General features: G+C 41.7%; 1 long non-coding RNA gene across 1 annotated transcript in view; it reads right to left on the bottom strand.

Annotated features, from left to right (window-relative positions):
* Window positions 1-11143: 11143 nt before the first annotated feature.
* LOC142031684 (uncharacterized) overlaps window positions 11144-17512 on the bottom strand; it is a 28825-nt gene continuing 22456 nt past the window's right edge. Inside the window, exon 5 of the long non-coding RNA XR_012650590.1 lies at window positions 11144-11272. This is a non-coding gene — a long non-coding RNA (uncharacterized LOC142031684). The remainder of the gene's footprint in view (window positions 11273-17512) is intronic.

The raw sequence follows: 17512 nt of genomic DNA, 5'->3' as shown, positions 1-17512 counted from the left end.
TTATTCAAAATCATGAAAAACTTCTGAAAGGATACAAGAACACACAGGTCTAGCAGAGGCAGACTCCTGTCCCTCCCAAGGCAATACGTGCCTCAAGCAGTCTCCGTGAACTGACTTTGGTTTCTGGGATTACTGGTGTGCTCACATTGAGCCTAGGGAAGGAGTGACACTTATGGAGATGTTCACCTTGCTACTGCATGAAGAGTGAAGGAGGACAGGGAAGCGTGGAAAACATCTTCAGCAAACATGCTAGAAACATCTAATTTTAAAGAGTCCGCAGACCATGACTCCTCATGCTACATAAGGAAGGGACCCAAAACACTGTTTAACATTCAGGTGTGTGTTTCTGCAAGGATTTTCACTTGAGTTCAGAGTGAACTTCTGGACAGATACCTCCCAGTCCCTTTTACCCACCACATCAGGAGCCGCTGCAAAGAGCTACCTGGAAAGCCCACACTGGGTGCCCTTGGAACGGCACTAAAATGCAGGTGCCCACCAAGGGCAGACCCAACGCAGTCCGATCACTAACAGGGGGTCGGTCCATGGGACCACACTAGTCTCAGCCCAAGGCTAACCCCAAAAACATAAACGTGGTGGTTTTGAGGTCCTCAGCACCAACTACTCTCCTCTTCAGATCCATCCCTACTGCTCCACTGCTCGCTAACATAGACATAGCCTCAGACCACTAAATAAAAGATCAAAGACTACAACTACAGTATGTCACAAGATGAGAGAGATAAGTGGGAGAGAGGGAACAAATATCCTGGGTTCCTGCAACACTAGGGAATTTGGCAAGTAAAATTCATGAACTCCATTCTCCTAAAAATCCTCCTTGGGAAGCTGTGCTTCCCCTCTTCACATCAGAAAAATGATGCTAGAAGCATCCTTGCCAGAAGGGAGATTGCCATCTTGCCTGGAGTTTGCCTCCTGCTCAGCGTGGGTTTCTCTGAAGGTGACACACAGACACCCTGGTGGGAACCGCGGTGACCCAGGGGAGCCGATCCATTGGAGATCAAATCCCCCCCAAACAGCTTACAGCAGTTAAACTTTGAGCGTGCCCACCATCGGAGATCCTCAGGGTGCTTTCACTTGCCATCAGCAGCGCATTTATCTGAAAAACCCCATGAGATGCTATAAAATAAACCCAACAGCTGTTAGCAGAAGATGACAAATCCTAGATACCTTTTTGTCACATTGCAACCTATACAATTTACTCCATGTTTACAAACAAATTGCTACAGAAAAATATTAAGTCCTGGCATTTAGAGAAGCTCTAGAAATTACTCACTCCCCTGGAATTCTGCATGACAAATTAAGACTATGTTTCGACTCCTAATAAATGTAGCTAGAGCAGAGTTTCATAAACATTCTTGAGATTTCTTCTGTAACAGCTTTATTTTGGCTCCCCACTTTTCCTGCTTAAACAAATGGAAAGGTTGGCTGATATTGTCAAAATACAGCACTTCTCATGAACCAGGAGTCATTTATTAATGTAATTTATTGAGCCTGCATTGTAAAACATAAAATCATATTTCGGGGGGAGGGGGGGAGAAATCCAAACAAACTCATTACCCTAAGCTAAGATTATTTTCTTTTAAAAGACAAATTATTGCAATGGTGGATTCTGTAAGTTAGATTATGTGCTTCCAGAACCGGTCTTTCAGAGGCCAACAGGGTAAGTTTTAATGAACCGTGCAATGTTGGGTAAGAACAGAACAGATGTTTGCACAACCATCAGGTAGACCTTTGTTTATATAAATACGCCACAGTAGATAATGCCTAATACCTTTCTCATGGCTTAAAATAACCTTCCCACTAAAAACACAAACAGGCTTTTTCCCAGTTGTGAACGTGCTTAAAATCTAATTAATACACAGCCGATTGCAAACCCACCAAACTGCTCACACAGGGTCGGACCTGTCATCCAGCGTCACCTCTTTCATGACACAGTCTTAATCTCCTCCTTTGTCGTTATATTGCAGTTTTTGCTCTAAAGGTTTCTGCACTAAAAAAGTGGGAAGGTGAAGCCATAGTTCAATTCAATTTATTTTTATATTGCCTCTCATACAAAGTCTTTCAAAACGCTTTATAGTGAGAGATAAAATAATCATATAACACTTGCCAGAATTCAGCATGGTGACTTTCATACACTCAGGGTAAAAGCTATGTACCAAGCAAAGTAAAATTTAGAAAATTTAGAAACAGAAAGAACATTAACAAATATGCATAGTTTCCACACCGATGAGATGAGAAAAGGGAAGCAGATCCCTGTTATGCTATGTTCACAGCCCTTCCTTTAGATAGAAAGGTCCCTCCCAGCTCTGCAGATGCACGGTGAGGACAGCAGAGCTGCTGGAGGGGGTGAAGGCATCACCCAAAGGAGTCCTCTACAGCTGCGGTGGGCACAGAAACACAAGTCAGTGGTTTCCTCTGTGTGTAAAGCACAATTTCCATTCAGAAAATGAGAAAACTTTAGCCTGACTTGAAAAAGGAAGGGAAAAACGCACCGTGTCACTGATGTTCATCATCTGACAAACACAATGCAGGAATAGCCCCGCAACCGGGGAGAGAAATGTTTCTGCAAAAGAAGAGCCTATAATAGGCAGCAAAGCAAAAAATGTTTATGGCAACACCATTATTGTATTTAACTTAAATTATTTATAAACACGCAGTGCCCAAAACATGACCCTCTGTTAAGTAATGCAATTATTTATAAGGATAAACCTGGAACCAGGTGCGTGCCATGCATTGGCAGTACAGTGCAAGCAGCAGCCTGTGCACAGGGACAGAGGGTGGGCTTCATTTACCCCGCTAAACCCATTCTCATCGAGTCTAGAAAACAGGCACAGGAAAACTGCCTCTTGGGCTCCTAAAGTAACTCTGCCCCTATCTAAACAAAACCTGAATATCAGAACACTCACCCAGTTTACTCCAGTATGACCTCAAGCAGCATGGGAAAAAGATGCTCTCAAAACCACCCTGATCATTAAACAAAGGGTGTTATAATTTCTGTGATATAGTCTTAAATTGTCGTCCTAAAAGTTTACCATATCTTTGAGGCCCATCATTGCAGAAGCTTGGTAAAAGAGCATTTAGGAAAATATTTAGACAACAGCTAATATTTCTTCCTACCTATTTGCTTGCCCGTGCTGCTCAATCCAAGTCACATCTTTATAATGCACAGTAAGAAAACACAATATATAGTAACTCATTTTCTGACCTTTTAATATTTCTGTCATTGATTGTCAGAAGTGAGGACTGCTCTCTATCCTAAGGTGATGGATTATTTAATTAACTATTGACCTTTTCAGTATCAGATGTTGACAATGAATGCGCTCCTATGTAAGCTGCCTCCTCCGGATGCTGTTCAGTTCTCCATTGCACGTTGATTTGTCTCACATTTTGGTTTTAGGCCTAACATTTCTATTGTGTTTAATTAAAAACAAGTCAAAGTCTCGCATTTAGTGAGGTATGCTTTTATGATCTACTGCTTTGCGTTTTCTTTCAAACACTAGCTGTTCAATTCTGTATAGCAGAATTTATATAAATATTAACAGACTTAAGTCTTTCATAGATAAAATAATTTCTCCTGCTTACCTATTAGGTTTCCGGCATGCTTTCAGGACAACTTCTTCTGCACCAGGAGGCAAAGAAGCCAACACAGAAAGGAAAATTGCTCATCATCTGTGCACACGGGTCAAGAGACGTCCCAGACTGAAAACTGTAGGAATCATTTGATATTACATTTTGCCTTTGGGCCCAGCGAAGACTCCAGCCAGGAACATGACATTTATACCGATCACCTTTAAAAAGCAAGCATTTCACTACTTTCCCACACGACAGGCAACATAAAGCCTTGTTTACACATAAGCAAACTGACTTAAGACTTCTTGTCCCCAAAACTAAAGAGAAAGGATCCAGATCTTCATCCTGGAGACCTGGGATCCCAGTGCTCCAATCTCAGCAATTACATATTCAGCTACAATCTTTTTTATAAGCAAACAAGGTATTTTCCTCCACGAGCATGTTGTTGGAACTGAACACTGAACAAATGATCCATGCTTCCAGGTTGTCAGAGAGATTTACATGTGACTACACAGCAGTTTGGGTATTCCACGGTGATTTCTCGCCAGGGCTGAGCAAGCTGATTAATCTAACATATTCCTGGTAGAAACTGTCCAGCATTTCTCCAGAAAAAAAGTTTGTACCCTGGCACAACTTTGCAATAAATATCCTCTGCTAATTTCATCTATTCACTTACAAAACACTTTTTTTTGCCAAACCCAGTACCAGACAGAGGTTTGGGGTTTTTTTCGGTGTGCTAAACGGTCATTAATATTTTTTCAAAGCATTCCACTTCCTTAATTATTTTGGTAACTATCTAACCATACAATCGCTTTATAGGAATAAAGTCCATAAAGTATCCCTGCACCAGCAAAGAGCAACAATTAAAAAATTTCCAGAAGAGCTGTGTACAACAAATCGTCGCGTTCCCCTCATTTTCTTTACTCTTTTTTCATCTGTGAAATTAGCAGCAGCACACACAGCAGTAAATATTCCTACCACTGATGGATTTGGTACGTGGTTTTAATCAGAAGCTTTCCTTTTGCATCAATCAGCTTTCCCCATAACCTAAGAGAGACCCCTACATGTGTCATCAATATACCCAGATAACGGAGTTATAAGTCTGATTTTTTGTGATGTTAATGCAATATTATGATAGATATCTATTAGCAGGGAGAGTGGAGTAGCAGACAGACTCCAGAGCCTTTGACAGCGGCTGCTCTTTCTTTGTCAGTGTCAATCCGTGCCGGAATCGCAGGGAATGAGCGAATGTGACAGGAGAGGACCGCGCCAATTATGGATGAAGGGATACTATCTACTCCCACTGGTTGATGTGATTTATTCGACGGTCCTTCTGCATTTATAGAACAGCAGATTGTAGCTGCTTATGAAGTGACAAATAGTGCTCAATGACATTGACTGACTTGTCTGATCAATTTAGCTTGTCTGAAAAGTAGCCGTGAATTGCTGTCCTCGTTGAATGACGGTACGAACAGTCCCGGTTCAACTTTACCGACGTGAAATCTCAAATGTCATTAGAAAACTGATAAAGATGACTCCCTTCAAACAAATAACACTACAGTCCTGTACAAGGAATGAAAAATAGCAACCTTTCCTATAGCTTTGCTTTGAAATGCACCTCGCTTAAAGAATGTTTTGTCTTTGAGACCCTGTCAGAGGAACGTTTTTATTCTTTTATAAGTTCTTGAATATTTGATGTATTTTGCTGGAGAAGCAATGTATCTGACGAAGGGGAAACAAGCGGAGTTTTCTTGCAAGAACCAACAAAGCAACTTTTCATGTTTTCTAGTAAAGTTGCCAACTGTCCTGATTTTATTGAGCCTTGAGTCATTAGATTCATTTTTAAATTCAGAGCTCCTGGAATCTGGTGATGATGTAATTCAGCTTTCATGTTTAAATCAAGAAGAAAAAGAAGAAAGGAAAATCCTGGCCTTGTGGTCAGAAAGCAACTTGAAAATGTGATTTCAGTGAACCCAGTACAATCAAAATCCAAAAGGAATTAGAAGCCAACTTAAAAATGCTGAGGGGTTTTGGTTTTTTGGGGGGGTTCTGAGAAGTAATCTCAGGACTATCGGAGCCTGCCAGGACTTTTTCACACTTGGGGTTGACAGCATGGGAACTTCTTAGAAGTCTGGCTCGTTTTGATAGAGCTGTTGTGTTAATAACCTAATATTGAAAACTGTCAAACTTCCAGTGGCTGGTAGCCCTTCTGGCAGAAGGACTTGTTAAATGCGAAGAGGTGGCAGAGCCAGGCTACTGGGCGCCATATAATTCTCACTGCTTTTAGTGAGCCTCCGCATGGCCCTTCTAATAATGCTGGAATTACACGATAAGGTGTTACTCGGCATCAGTAAAGACTGTACAATAGGGCCTTTAAACAAACATTGAATTAAAAACCATTGAGAAACTGTTAACAAATTGTATTTTATCTAGCACTAGATTAGTATTTTTATAAAGTCATAATGTCATGCCACACCTTATAAATAATACTTATGGTATTTCTTATATGAAGCAGGCACAGGAGTTGTCTGCAAATGGTAATTCCATGTACAAATATATACAAACTTGTGAGTAGGTCTACACACACATATTGATATAGATATAGATATGGTCGTACATATGTATAAATCAATGTCTGCATGTGGGGGGTGCATGTGCGCTGTTCATTATATATTACAATATTAAACTGTTATCCATGCACAAGTATATTTATGTATATATTTCAATTTATTAGAGCTAGGCAGTCCTTTACAGACTTAATAAAGAGCACCAGCATTATAAGCCAAGAACCATTTTTCCCTTTCCCTGTATTATTCAAATTTATTAAACAATATTTCACATTTGTTTGACACAATGTCAAACTCGGGACTCCTAAAGAACTGCTGCAGCTTTGGAACTGTTATGCTTTCTTGGACTTTAATCATTTTTGGCAAGGCTCCATTTCCTGTCAGAAAGTGAAACAGCTTAGGAATGTCATTTTCACGAAAGAAAACAGAGAGAATCCGAGAGGAAGTTCTCCTCCACTCCAGAGCCCCTAAGATACTCAAACACACTCGCAGGAGGGCTGGAATACATCAAACATTAGCAGAGGGAAAAGGACACACTTTTCCCACATTAAAATACATGGATAAAGTTGAACTTTTGCTAAAAATAGTTCCCATGACTAATCCTATTAAGTTTTTAAAAAATTGGGCCGTATCTCCCTTGAAGTCAAATTGTTTTTTAACTTCAGAATGACATTAGAAAAAGACTCTAAAGTGCCTTTGCTTAAGTCAAAGTCCCTGGAAGATTATTTTTTCTTCTCTTCTTTTTTTTTTCTCCTTTTTTTTTTTTTTTTTTTTTTTTTTTTGAGATATGAAAAATGAGGACAGAAGCACGGATCAGTCTTCTAAAAGGGCAATTTACCTATTGAAGAGGTGGGGAGTATCAGTCTCTGCCAGATCATCACTTATGATTTACTTTTTAAAAGAGAGGCTCCTTAAGGAGGGAGGAGGTTGAAGGGAGCAGATTAAAACTAACCCTTAGCTCTGCCAGCTCAGTGCCTACAGAAGCTGAGCACAGCCGCAGGGGGAGAGGTGTATAAAGCCCTGCAATGCTTTTGGGCAAGAATCACCTATTTTCTTCATTCAGAGGGATACTTATGTAAAAACCACCTTGACTACTTATTGTGATGAGGAAACAAGCAGCAGCCAGATGGATTTTGAGAACACAACCCACACCCCAGCAGGAAAAAGACTCCACTAGCAAAGTTAGCAGTTCCCACCACATCTTGGCCACATTGGCAGTAAATATAACTAAGGACTTCTGACAACCACCAGATCCATGTACGGTTTATGAATCTTACTCGAGGCTCGTCTGGGTGGTTTTCTATCAGACCAAACACATTGGTTTTATTCCGAGGTTTACGCCATCCTTGTTTGTTTGTGCTAACACACTAGACAGGAATCCCAAGCTATGGTAATACTACAGTTGTTTCAGAGGGAGAGCAGAAGGAAGCTGGCTGCAAAGGAAGGCAAGAATCCATTTCTAAAGGAAAAGCCATTTGCAGCAGGACACCGAGAGAAAAAGGATGTTTAGCTCCTTCAGGGAATTTGACCTAAATCCAAACAACGCTCATACACAGGAAAGGCAGGTAGGTTGATCTGTTGCACTTTCCCTAGAATTAGGTTAAATACCAAGTGGTGGGATTTTAGGAGCCTTACAAACGTCTTAGCCCTGTTTGCTTTTGTTGCAGTGTGTGCTTAACTCTGTGTGTTACAAACCCCAGTGGGGCACACGCTGCCCTATGGACCGGTGTGCAAGCCAGTGGTTCGGTGAGCCAGAGATGGGAGGACATCCCAGCACCATAGTCCACAGGACCCAAAACACAGGAGCCCCAGAAGAGAGCATCCAGCTGGCAAAAGCTGAGCAAAGCATGTGACGTGTCTTCAAGGAAAAGATGAAACCCTAAAGGGAAAGAACATGACCCATACACATACTAGGAAAAGCACGCGTGCTTCTAGCTCAGGCACGAGAAAGGTCAGGATTTGGCGTTAATGAAACCCTTCTCCATTTGAAGCACTGGAGAAAGAGGTTAGACGGGAAAGTAAAATGACAATAAGTTAATGAACTCACTTAGTGATAAATCTGCACTTTCTACAGTTTGCTCTTGGATTTTTGTATGACTAGATGAGCACAGAGCACAAGGGGATGAAGAATGGAGGGGTCACAAGAGTGGTCTACTTCCATAAACCTTCACAGCTCCCAGTTTAAAAGCATCCTCCATCTACCTTCTGCTCAGCACTGAACGGGGAGTAAACGCAAACAGCGTAAGCACGCGTTCAAGTTTCGACAGGTAGACGCACACAGGCATGCCCTTAGGGACGGGAAAGAGCAGAGCAGGTTACGGTAGGAAAAGGACCCCCCCTTACATGTGCTTTTTCTCTCTCTCCATCTCTCGGGCAGCCTGGGTCAGGTACGATCGGGTGGTCCCAGCATGTTACACACACACCAGGAGACTGTAAAAACTCTCAGCGTCGGCCTACATCTGCTTGCATTGAAGTCATCCCCCCCGCCCCCGCTTCAGTGGCAGCGGAGTTAGGTCAATACCCAAACACTTGTGAACACGTCGCTCGCCGCATCGCTCCTTCCCGCCCCCCGAAACCCCTCTGGCAGTATTGTTTTCCTTTCTGCCCCCAGCTGAGCTTTCATGGTGCTCTCTGATGTTGCTGCAAGGAATAACTCGTTCCCCCAGCCCAAACCTGTGCAATAGGTACCTTCGCTCTTCCCACCGCACCACTGCCAGGCATCCCGACAGTATCTTCTGCCTCGGACCAGCTTCGCTGCTGAATCTCTAATTCAGAACTAGCACGTGGCGTTTGTTTGTTGTTAAAAGTATAACTTTGTGTTTGCACTTATAATAACATCTTGTAGCAAGTTAGTCACTGAGGAACATTTCCAGTCATTTATTTTCCAGCACAGACTACAGGTTTCCATGGCTATATTCCACAGGAAAAAAAAAGAAAAGAAAAGAAAAGAAATTCCAATTTCATGTGTAGATGAAATACTTCAAAGTCTCAAACACTCAAGCCATCACTAACACATGCAATAATATAAACTGGAATGAATTTTCAGGATGTAGTAGGCTAAAACTCAGCTTTTGGAGCGGCGGGGTTGAAGTGCACTTTGACACCGGCCCTCCCCATCCCCCCCCTCCCCACACCCACTAACTCTTCTTTACCTCATCTCCTTCTCATGCTTGGCCCCGTCTGACAGCAGCTGGCAATCACCCGTTGACACCGGAGCCCGTGAATTTGTCCAAGCTACAGCTCAGCCTGCACTTCTGACCCATGCGCTCCAACCACCGTAGTGTCAGTTTATATTGTAAACCCACGAAGTCAACTCGTTACATGTTCCTCCAAAAATCTCTCCGTTCCTCAGCACCGAGTCTTCATTCAAACCCATCTTTAACTTCATGGTGCCGTGAATGCTTCCCTACCCATTAAGGCAAACGCTGGCCCTCGGTTTATCTCAGAGCCACCCAAATCCCTCACCTTCAAGAACTACTCTGCAAAGCCGCTGCTCATGCACCATGACAATATTCTGAGCATCTTTCTTCAACAGAGTCTATGAAATGCTATTTGGTAAATCATTGTTAAAAGTTTTGTTCATGTTATGGAAGGAATCTTCTTTTGCACTGAGAGGAAGGAATTTGGAGAGTGAAATCTAGATCTGAAGCTATACTCTTATTTTTCTGCACAGTTAAATACAAATAAGGAACTTACTGAACTTAGCAAGTTTAACAAAAAAAAACAAAAAAAAAGAAAAAAATCCACAACAAACCACACCATTAATAAGTTGTTAAGTGATAATCACCACGACCATTCTTCTCGATATGCTGCATCACTTAAATCCCAGCCTTTTCACATTCCCGTTGCTATAGGTGCCTCTAAAACAGTAGTTCACCCATTACCCTTCACCCTCCTCCCTTCTGTCCCCAGCGTCGTAGCTCCTCCAGGGTGTTGCACACAGCCATCCATTTATCTTCCCTTTTTATCAGCTCACTGAGCCCTTCAAAGATGGTCAGAACTTCTCGTGTCCTCCCCCTTTCTCTCCCCCCACCAAATTTCCATTTATATCCAGATCTTTGCAAGCCCAACACAATCTAACGGGCAGGAAAAGGCCTGAGCCCAGATTGTTTAACAATGCCTTGAGGGGCTTATTCACCAAAGTTTGATGCTCTGACGAACAGCTTGCTGCAGCTCTAATGGTAAGGCATATAAAATGCATCATACATTAAATTTAATGTTGCCTCATTAGTCTTAATTAGATTCCTACATTACACCAGGATTATAGTTTCTTCGTGTTTATGTTTGCTCCTAAAATAAAGTCTACACTAGACAACAGTTCGGTGTACTTTCTAACCTTTGAATAAATATGCCCTGAATTGATACCTACCAATATTCTTAACCTTGAAGAAAGAGAAATTAGGTGATACTACAATTGCCTTTCAGACAGAGAGGCTACGTAGAGTCAGCCACCAAAGAATAAATTGAAAGAAAAAAAAATATAGTACGCAAATGTTAGAAATCACTCATCTTGTGCTTTAAAGGGCTAAGCAGCGAAGGGAAAGGAAAGGACTGTTTGTTTCAAAGAAGTGGATGGTTTTCTATTTCTATGGATGCTTTGATAGCTTGCTTTCATGCTAATTAATATCGTCTTCTGGACTAGGTTTTGCACAGTTTATTTACTTTCAGCTGTAAAGTCTGTTTCAAGATGATGCCGCTAACCCAGGTGTGGAGCTCGGCTAGAAGTCGATGTAAGAGTAAAGCACATCCCATGATTAGACGTAATGACCTACACCAGGACCGCGGCATGTCAGAGGCGGGCAGTGAACAGAAAGAAGATGAGCCAAATGATGCTTTTCACTATTGACAAAAGTACCGCTCTCCCAGGGCCAGAAATGGAGCTGCTGTAGCAAAAGCCTCTCTACCACCCAAGGAAACAAACCACATGTTCTGGGATTCCCCCACCACCCAGTTGGTACCTGCTCAGTCTCCTCGTGGTGGTGAGTTGTCTCCCAGTATGGGCACTGGTCCCCCCCGTGCCTGCACCACCTCCCAGCATCCAGCATCACTTCCAACCACTGCAGACTGGTACAGCTCCACCTGCTGCAATTCAAATAACCGGCCGTGTATGACAGCCCCATCTGAAAGGGAATTTATATTTAAAATAAATAACTATGAATATGTGAAGTCTGTTTTACGATAAAATCATGTATTTTGGAAGGTTAAAATAAATGCATTTTTTTCCATAAAACTTTTTTTTTTTAATAAGAAATAGTCTGCTTACACCAGAATTGATTGAAGAATCAGGCTTCTTTTCAAGAATTTTTCTCCAAGCTTTTAACAAATTGTTGGAGTACCCTATCTTTCTTCTTGCAGTTAATTTAACAAGAAATTTTAAAATTCAAAAAGGTTGGAAAAACAGCAAATTTTTTTTTTATGTCAAACTAAAACTTGATCGTTTTAAACATTGAAAGGATGATAGCTGGTTTACAAAATGTTGTCATCCTTAATATTTTGGCCCAGATCTTGCCATGAAATAGTTCAGCCTTTTGAAACTATTTCTCACCCAGCACAGAGTGCAATTCATACATGTTTATCTATTTCTTTCCAAGTGACTTATCCCAGCATCCACAGTAGCATAGGAGCAAAGAGAAGCCAATTAGCATTATTACCAGCTAGTGTTCTGCTGATATTTTTAAGATTGTTTCCTTTCATGTCCCATACAATTAATTTGATAAAATTTAATAAAATTTCATTTGAATTTGCATGTGGCCAGTCTTACTTGTTAATTAGAATTTGAAGAATATTATAAAAAAAAGACAGTGCAAATCTCTATATTTCATTTGCTTAAGGGTTTAAAAGAAATTCTTTTGTCCTGTTTGGATTTTCCCTTTTCAGAAACGTTTGCAAAAAAACTGAGCATTTGAGGTATTCTTACATTGAAATGCACATATTCTAGTGGTCTCACCAGGTACACTAAAATAACATTATTTCCTCTGAGATAAAACAAGCTGACTTAGGCTTTGAAGAATCCTTTCCTTGGCTCAGGAAATGGGGAAATACTTATGAAAATTTTCAAGAACTATCTGGCTTTATAAGTAGATCAAAGGCTAAATGTTTGTATCACAGACAATACTGAAACAGTCATTTAAATGACTAAGACAGAGATTTGACAGCATCCATCCCCGAGCACATTAGAGCGCACATGTACTGACTTTGTTCGAAGTTGAATTTAAACTTTACATCCATCTACGCTACAGTAGCGTGTTTTCCTTAAAACTGACGTCTTGGGAAAGGACTACGCAACCCAAAAAGGAAAAGGTTTACATTTTCTAAAATCCCCTAATCCTGCCTTTTTGCAGTCTCTCCATAAATTGCTACCTTTTCCTGAGGGGATAAAAAGCTCAGTGGTTTCTTCAGTTCTTTGAGGGCTTTGTCATATTATATCCACCAGCGAGGAAAGAAGAAAAAAAGGACCAGGTGACTCCTGTGGCAAACTGCAGCTATGGAACAGCTTAAGTTCCAAACAAACAAATGAAAACCCCAGAAAGGCACAAAACTCCTAGCAATCTTCAACACGAATTCGGAGAATACCAAAATTTTTCAGTAAATATGCATGAGGGACATATCGATGGGCTACTGACAGATTCACGGGAGGAAGGAGGACTGGATGCACCAAGTGCATATCTTTAGCAGATAATATCACATAAAATTACAGTACAGTGTAGTGCACCTGAAACAAATCTGGAAGAGGAGGGGAAAAAAGTGATAACTGGATGCTGAGCTGGCATTTATAAAAAAATAAGATATGGATACCCGAGAAAAAATCCTCACTTTCTATCTTAAAACTACACAAAGCGTTTCAGAGTCTGTAAAACTCAGCAGAATTGCTTCTTTTGCCAAAAGGCCCAAGAAAAGTCAACTTTGTCTCTTGTGTGGATTTGCCGCAAGGCGGGACACAGCGCGGCAGGACGCATCCACCTCCGCTGACTCCGGCTAGTACGACCTCTGGCAAAAAATAATAGACGTTGTAGGAAGGCTGGGACTTCTAGTTGTCTTTTTATTGCCTTGCCACGGTGGCCTGCTGGCAGCAAGGACAACCAGCCACGCTGGCCTTCACTGGGAAAGGCTCCCAGCATGGCTGGGACTGGATCCACGGGAGTAAGGGGAATGTGGGAACCCCAGGCCCCCCCCGTGCTGCAGACCAGACCTCCAGATGTTGGAAGGAGAGCAACTCCCGCTCGGCAAGCGAGGGAAGAGGCGACGCCGGTGGTGATCCTGCCGCTAGGAACGGCTCCGCTCCGCAGAGCTGGCAGGAGATGAGAGGTACGTCGTATTCGGCAAAAAGCTGCGGCAACTTCCTCCGGAGCAACAGGGAATTTTAGCAAAGAGCGGCTGCGCAGTAAATCACAGCTTCGAGGCTTCGGCAGGTGAGGCACAGCTGAGCGGCGCTTTGCACGCCGGGGTAGTGCAAGAGTCCGGTCCGGTGCGTCACCATCACTCTGCACCTCTGGTTGGGTCGCAGCCTTTTCGTTTTACTGGTCTGCGGGTGGGGGTGATCTATTGCCTTCCTGGTGGGTTTCATTTGAGAAATAAGGAAAGCTCTGGGACATCACCCAGAATCAGATTAATTAATTTATTCTGCCTTTCCAAAGAAGGTTTGAATGTTTCTGGGATCAGCCGTCCTCCCCGCACGCACATTAGTTCTTCTGGCAAGAGCACCTCAGCCCAATTTGGTTTGAGTGACAAAAGTTAATTTTATTGACGCGCAGCCTTCTGTGATGCTAGGTAGGAGGTCCGACGATGCAAATCAAATGGCTTCTCCAAAAATATCACAGTGATTGATGATCAGGCAGCGATGCAGATTTTTGACACTTTTGATCCTACCACAAGCAAATGCTAAATTTAGACATGAGAATTTAAAAAGCTAATACCATGTTGCTTTAAAAGTGATCAGTGGAAGATATACATAGTTTAACGAAGACTAATGTTATTCAATGAAGATTTTTTTTTAAACCCAAAACAAAACTATAACAAGCAGGATTTAAAAAAAATGGGGGGAAAAAATAGCTTGAAACAAACCTAGGTATAGAAACATGTCAAATATGCTATTAAAGTTTAATTTCACTTTTAATGGAGAGGTCATACACTGCAATTTGATTTCACTACGGTATATTACTATATACATATGGATACGTGTCAACTATTATGTTAGGTGTATAAGGGACTTATCTGGAAGCACTTGAACAAGGAAGATGACTGACACTTACAAGAAAAGCCTTTATTATATGTCTATATTTTGTTTCATTAATCATGTATGTTCATTAACCAATCATGGTAATTTATTATGCACTGTTTCAAGACATCTTGCGTTACAATGGTGTCATTTTCACTTTGATCATCTAAAGATCTCGCAGGATGCCATTTGCAACCAAAGGACCTGGCTCCTCTGTACGTGCTGCATGAAAATGTACTAGAGATTCAGAAGTGTTAAAAAAAAAACCAACACACCAAACCTGCAGTGCAACACAGTTTGCAAGAGACAAAAATTAATTATGTAGCTCAAAGATAACAACCAACAAATTAGGTAGAAATATTCAGGTGAAGTGATTTGCACATGATTTTAATAGTGGATAAGCACCAAAAGGAGATGCTATTCATTTTGTCATGTAATATTTGATCATCAAGTGTTTTGCTAGGCTGTATCACACTCAATCTACACAACAGTATGAAAAAACATACTCTTTACAAAACAACCTACAAATGTTCTCAAAAGTCTTGGCTTTCATCACTACCTGCTATTGCATTTATATAGTGAGAAACTAAATATATGTTTATCAAAAGATAGTTAGGGGTACCATTACCATAATGCAGTATTTCCTTTCCTCTTAGCCTAATGGTCACTGCAAGGAATGTTGTGAACCTAAATATTAGATAGAGTCTGATTTTACGGAACCAAGGTTTACAACTTCTTCACCATTCATTTCTGCCTTCTATTGCACCTTTCATAAACCTACTGATTAATATCAAACAGTGAACAACTCTGACAAGCAGGATTACTAATCCAACATAACTGTTTATAGTGTGAATGAAAAAAGTGCTCCATTTCCAGCCACTGCACTTAATAATGAATTCCTGTTGTACTTAAATGTTGAAGGGATTACATAGCTGTCAAAGTTCCTTTAAATGTTAAGGGTAGTAATCATATTAAAGACATACTATACAGAAGCAAAAGCAAATGTCAGTTTAGTTATTATTACCATATTTGCATGGAGTTTTAAACTATAAGGCCAGATTCCTCGACACATCAAATTTGTGCTCATTGCGGCTGAAGAGAGCAAAGAGGGAAAGGAGCTGCAAACCCTGCCAGTCGTGCTGCAGTCGTGTGCCATATAAGGGTCAGAAAAAGGACAGAAAAAGGAGCTTCACGTGCTGTAGCATAGCCACAGGGCTGGTCTTGATTACACCAGCTGAAACAGTACCACCAGGACAATTGTGCCAGAACGACGAAGGGGAATACCATGCATTCCTCCTCCCTCTTCCTCTGCGCATACTTCGCGCAAGAAAGCCCTTACATTGGCTCGATACCATCCTAGGACAATTCTGAAGCACCCACTTGAGACATGCTTATGACAACTGCGACCATCTTGGGTATCCTAAGACAGCGATAGCCAGGAATCTGGTGCAGACAAAATCAAATGTGCAGATGCTTATACATGCGGTCTTTTGATACTTTTCCTCTGACCTATGCTTTAGCTCTCCATACTAAACGCCCTGAAGACAATTAATGCCTTATTAACAAGCAACGCTATGAATTGTCAAACATTTCCAGGGAAAATTCTGATAAATTAATTTAAAAAATTAAACAAACCCTGCCAAAACCAGCAAAGACCTAGGTCTTGAATCGCACTCTATGTTTGCCTCCTTCACCGCATTGGTGTCATTTGCAGGAATAAAACCTGAGCCTCGCGCCTCCCCACGGTATGATTATTGGCAAAGAAACAATTCTTTGACTGTCTTCCAGTAGTCTTTTAAAGGACCGGGGTTATTCACGCAGAACCACACCCCGCATCCAGCAAGACAAGAGGAATGCTTGCCCATGGAAGTTATGTGCACGCAATGAAACTCTTGTTCCCAAGTTAAAAATGGGACCCCATTATTAGCATTCCTGATATTCATAGCGCTGCTCACGTTCCACAGCACCCAGCAGTGCTCAGCCAGCAGCCTCGATTAAAAAATATCTAACCACGACTTTTATATTATCATTAAATCAGTTCTTTTCAGAATTGCTCACGTGCAAAGCCCTGCTGCAGTGCTTGCTTTGGGAGGTAGGGCTCCAGCCATAGACTCACCCAAAAAATGAATGCTGGTGATGCCAGTTGGTGCTAACGTCCTGGGGGAGCATCAGCTCTACAACTGCACCCGAGTCCCTTCCTCCAGCACTCACCGAATGCTGTTTCTTGGAAGTCACCCACTTACATGCTGCCACAACTGCCAGCTTTGGCTTATAATAAATAGAATAATAAAAAGGCAAAGAGGAGCAACGTTATTAATTCACTGCACATTAGGGTCCAGGGATAGTTACAACATACTTGACACCTAAAATTAAGTATTGTCTGGTAACCTACTTAGTGCTGGGCGGAAAGCAGTCTCCCATGGCTCAAGAATCCCTGAGATGTTGAACATTTTCCTCTGCAAACTCAAAAATTCAAAACATTTGCCAATAATATATGTGTAAGAATAGAGATGTCTCTAGATAGGGTCTAGAGAAGGTCAAATTGCTTTGAAACGTCGTCTCTTTTTTTAGGTTAGTTATCACTATGGCAGTGATAAATATTTTGTGAAAAACATAAATAAAGCAGGCTGGATGTTGCATACTCAGAATGGGTGTCACTAGAGAACTTCCCTCCTCCCCCCGCCCCCAGTGAAATTTCTAGGAAGGATTTTGGCAAAAATGTTAGTGTGGAAAGCACCATGGGAAGAGCATTGTTGCTAAAGCATTTGACGACCTATGATGGGTTCCCTGTCACTGTGGCTATCACATCTGGCCCTACTTCATGTCAAGCTCTTCCTTTAAGGGAATTTTGAGGAGGGGGGGAAATTGTTCGTGCTCTTATTTCTCAACACCCTTTGACCAATTGTCAAAACAAACTGCCTTTTTCACATTAAGTTTTTAGTTAGTGACCCCCTTTTTAATCTCTGGTTTGGTCCCTGTCCACAAACAGAGAGGAGACCTCAGAGCTTGGCAGATGGTCACCTTACATGGATTCCTGAGGGTTGGGAAGGTTTGGAGAGGGAACCCCACACTCCTTCACTGGATCCTGAGGTCTCCCTGGCCCATTGACATCTACCACCTAATGCCTGATGACAGGGCAATGGAG

This window comes from Buteo buteo, chromosome 5 (assembly GCF_964188355.1).
Source record: "Buteo buteo chromosome 5, bButBut1.hap1.1, whole genome shotgun sequence".
NCBI classification, from domain to species: domain Eukaryota; kingdom Metazoa; phylum Chordata; class Aves; order Accipitriformes; family Accipitridae; genus Buteo; species Buteo buteo.
The sequence above is the reverse complement of the archived record's forward strand: the minus strand, read 5'-3'. Positions and strand labels throughout refer to the sequence as shown.